The 3,570-nt window shown below is 47.5% G+C and overlaps 1 long non-coding RNA gene across 1 annotated transcript; it reads right to left on the minus strand.

Annotated features, from left to right (window-relative positions):
• Positions 1-1,129: 1,129 nt before the first annotated feature.
• Positions 1,130-3,028, minus strand: LOC121014281 (uncharacterized). Its single transcript, XR_005783138.1, has 2 exons — positions 2,831-3,028; positions 1,130-1,424 (listed from the first exon to the last, which is right to left on the minus strand). It is a non-coding gene; the product is annotated as an uncharacterized LOC121014281 (long non-coding RNA).
• Between the last annotated feature and the right edge of the window lie 542 nt (positions 3,029-3,570).

A 3,570-nucleotide genomic window follows, 5' to 3' on the forward strand; every position in this document is an offset into this window, starting at 1 on the left:
AAATTAGTTTTATACTTATTTCCTTTTACTTTTCTTAAACATGGCTGCTAGATCATCAAAAATTCCATATATTCCTGGCTGAATTTCTATATACGATTGCCTTCATTTACCTCAAGGCATATGTACGATATTCCATCCATCTCTCTCTTGGTTTTTAAGCCAATATTATAATGTTTTAATTAATGTTTCTATTAAAATATATTTTAATATCTGCTGGAACTGTAAACATTTTCCCCATTAGTCTTATATTTCAGACAGTCTTCTGAAAGTCCAAGCCAACTTTTTGCCAAATCCATAAAGAATCTGTTTGAATTATTCATTCTTACATCTAGAAATACGTTTCGGTTCTCAAATTGATTGTCTTTTATGACTTCTGATGGAACGTTGAGGTTTTATTTACATGTTGTCTATTTTCTCAAAATCATTTCTATTATATAATTTTTTAACACTATGGCAAGTGAGATCTTTACTGAGATACTATTAGTTTTTACACATTTGTCCTTTAAAGTTACTTAGCCAAACTGTTTTTAAACGATAGTATATTCCTAACGGCTACTCTTTGTGAAGAGAATTGTTCTCCCCTTACCATATGCATTCATTTTATTCTGTTTCCGATGTTATTATAATGTTACAATGACCAAGACTTCCAAACCTTAATAAATAATTGTGGTGGTAGTCGGCATTGTTCCTGAAAATAATTTGCTAAATATTACTTTTTGGAATATTTACCCTTTGAACCTTGGCAATGCTTTTTCTTGGCTTTGATTGCTTTCAAGGACACCCGTTAGGGAGGCATTTTCCCTGTCCAAGTAAAATAAGCAGGCTAGAAAACAGAATTTCCTCCTGGCTTTCTGCAACCCACCCACTGTAAAAATAAAACAAAGCCATCATGGTTTGGTTCAGAGACATATTTTCACAGAGTGATGTGCCAGACTGTGGACAGCCCCTGATGCCCTGCAAAAATGTCAGTGGACAGACAGTTATACGTTCTCTTCCCTGGGCTCAAGTTCAAGAAATGTGGAGTTTGGGCTTAGCGTGGTGTCAGCACTCTAGATTTTACCGTTGGGTTATGGTCAGGGAAACCTGGTTTGAATGCACTTATGTATTAAATTTCAACTGAAAAACTCTCTCCGCATAACATATTCTTTTAATTACCAAATTCTCCAAACATCACTTAAACCTATCTTCTGCTGTACATCAAGGAACAAAGAAGCCACTAGGGTGTATCTTGGAGGAAATGGCAGCCTTAGAACGTTTGCAGGCTACTCTCCAGGAAAAAGCTCTTGCACAAAGGTGAGGGCAGAATGCCATGGAGTGTGCCATGGGCCAGGACGGCAGGGGCTGGGGCGTCCTCCAGAGACAGGTGCAAAATGCCTCCTCAGATGCAGTGCCAGGGGCAGCTGGACGCTTCCTGACTCCGGGTCCTGGAGAGAGGACATTTTGGTGACATTGGGGGCCAGATCGGACACAACCGGGTGATGAGAAGTATTTTTAAAAAAAGTTTTAGTGTGTACTTATTTATTTTGAGAGAGAAAAAGAGAGAGAGAGCAGGCGAGGGGCAGAGAGAGAGGGAGAGAGAGAGAATCCCAAGCAGGTTCCACACCGTCAGCACAGAGCCCAATGTGGGGCTTGAACTGACAAACCCTGAGATCATGATCTGAGCCGATATCAAGAGGTCGATGCTTAACTGACTGAGCCACCCAGGCGCCCTGAGGAGTATAGTGTTCACCTTTCCAAGTGTTGTCTGGTGAGGACACAGTCTAGAGTCCAGCCTACTCTGGCACGCCTGTGCTGTGAAAGCCCCGGACATATCTCCACCCAAGTGTGCACGGCAAGGCTCATCACACACACAGTGTGCTGCTCTGAATCTGACAGGATCCCTCCCTTGGGGAACATCCTTGGGAAGCTGTCTTCTTCAATCAGCTAGTATCCCTCACCCCGCCCTTGGCCAATGAATTCAGATGGTGGAAAAGAATCTAGGGCCAGATTCCAGGAAATTCTTTTTTCCTCAACTGTCCAAATCATCCCTGCTGTTCTTTAAAAGGTCCTTGAGGCCCCACCCCGCTGTGGAGCTCCGTCCTCAAATGCGAGGGGTCACAAGACAGTCCCTCACGGACAGGTGAATAGAAGCATGATGTGGACCCTCTGGGAAGCAAGCACGGAGACAGAGTGAGGACGGAAAATGGCTTTGAGAGGAAAAGGGAAGAAGCAGGAGCAGGTTCACAGTGCAGAGCTGACATCTTCCCTGCCTGCCCAACACTGAGCTCCGGAACAGGCCTGCTCCTTCAAGGAGTCCTGTGCTGCATGGAAACGACCAGGACCTCGTACCGCACCCTTGCCTAGTCCTGGTGGGAGCGCCCCAAGATCAGCGTGGTCCTGGGTCAAAAAACAGGGCGCGACCTGTAAGTTGTCACCCACATCTGTCGGCCAACCACCGCTCTCAGCCTGAAGGGGAATCCCAGCTCGCTCATAACAGGGACGGTTGATAACCTCTGTGTAGTCTTGTCAGCTCCGGCAGGAAGATTCCCATCCCCTTAGCACGTCGTCTACACCGGGATCCAGGTCCTTTCTGAAACAAGAACCGGTCTTGCTCACCCCTTTTGGCTCACGCTTCTGGCCACGGTGCTGTGGGACCCCCTTCTGACCTTCCCTGGGACACCTGGCTGGGCTGGGCCATGAACAGGGCAGAAGCAGCTTCCTAGAAGCCTGGGTTTCTTCACCCTTTGGGAGTTAAGACTTGATAATCTTTAGAGTAAACCTCCCTCCCCCCTGAGGCTGGGAGGGGTGATAATGTGTTATCTCTTCTGCTGAGCCCTTTGTAAACACTTACGTCATTCAGCTGATAGGAGACCAGATAAGGGAGGGACCCCGAGTCCCCTTTGAAAACGGTCACGAATCCAAACAAAGATTCTTGGATGGATCATTCTGCTCTGGTTCATATTAGCCCTGCAATTAAGAGGCTTACACAGCGCAGCCCTCAAAGGGGGCTTCTTTACCACATGAAAGGAAGGAAAGGTTGGCCCTAAAAGAAGGCGGTCCTCAGCTTTTCTTGGCTATTTTTCCCAGGCCTCGGAAAAGGCCAGTGCTTTTAAAAGAAGAGGTCACTCGGAGGAAAAGACAATCAGAAGCAGGCTGCGTAAAGTGGCCCTTCCCGAAGCAGAGCGTTTCCTTTCCTTCCTTTCCCAGGCCACGCTGGCTCAGACCTGCCTTTCACAGACTGACATAAAGGAAAACGGGACGCAATTTGGAGAGGGTGTCAAAGTGGGTGGAGAGGAGCTTCGTGACTCCCCCGGCCTCCCTATCCTCTGGGTCAGGTGACAATGCCAGGTTGGATCACGCTGGAGGCACCAGTGTCCTCCAGACCTCGGAGGAAGGCAGGACAGGGTGTCTGCCACCCCCCAGCCCAGCCAGAGGCACTCATGATCCCACACTACTGCTTCAGCCTCTAGGGTTTTCCCCGCATGTGCATGTCGGAGAGGCTAGACCCTCCCTCCCCACCTCCCGCCCCCAGAAAGGAGCCCCCTGGAGTATCTCAAGGTCACACGGTCTATCCTTTTTATGTTTCTATTC

Source organism: Herpailurus yagouaroundi, unplaced genomic scaffold (genome assembly GCF_014898765.1).
Source record: "Herpailurus yagouaroundi ecotype Mexico unplaced genomic scaffold, PumYag 202, whole genome shotgun sequence".
Lineage (NCBI taxonomy): Eukaryota > Metazoa > Chordata > Mammalia > Carnivora > Felidae > Herpailurus > Herpailurus yagouaroundi.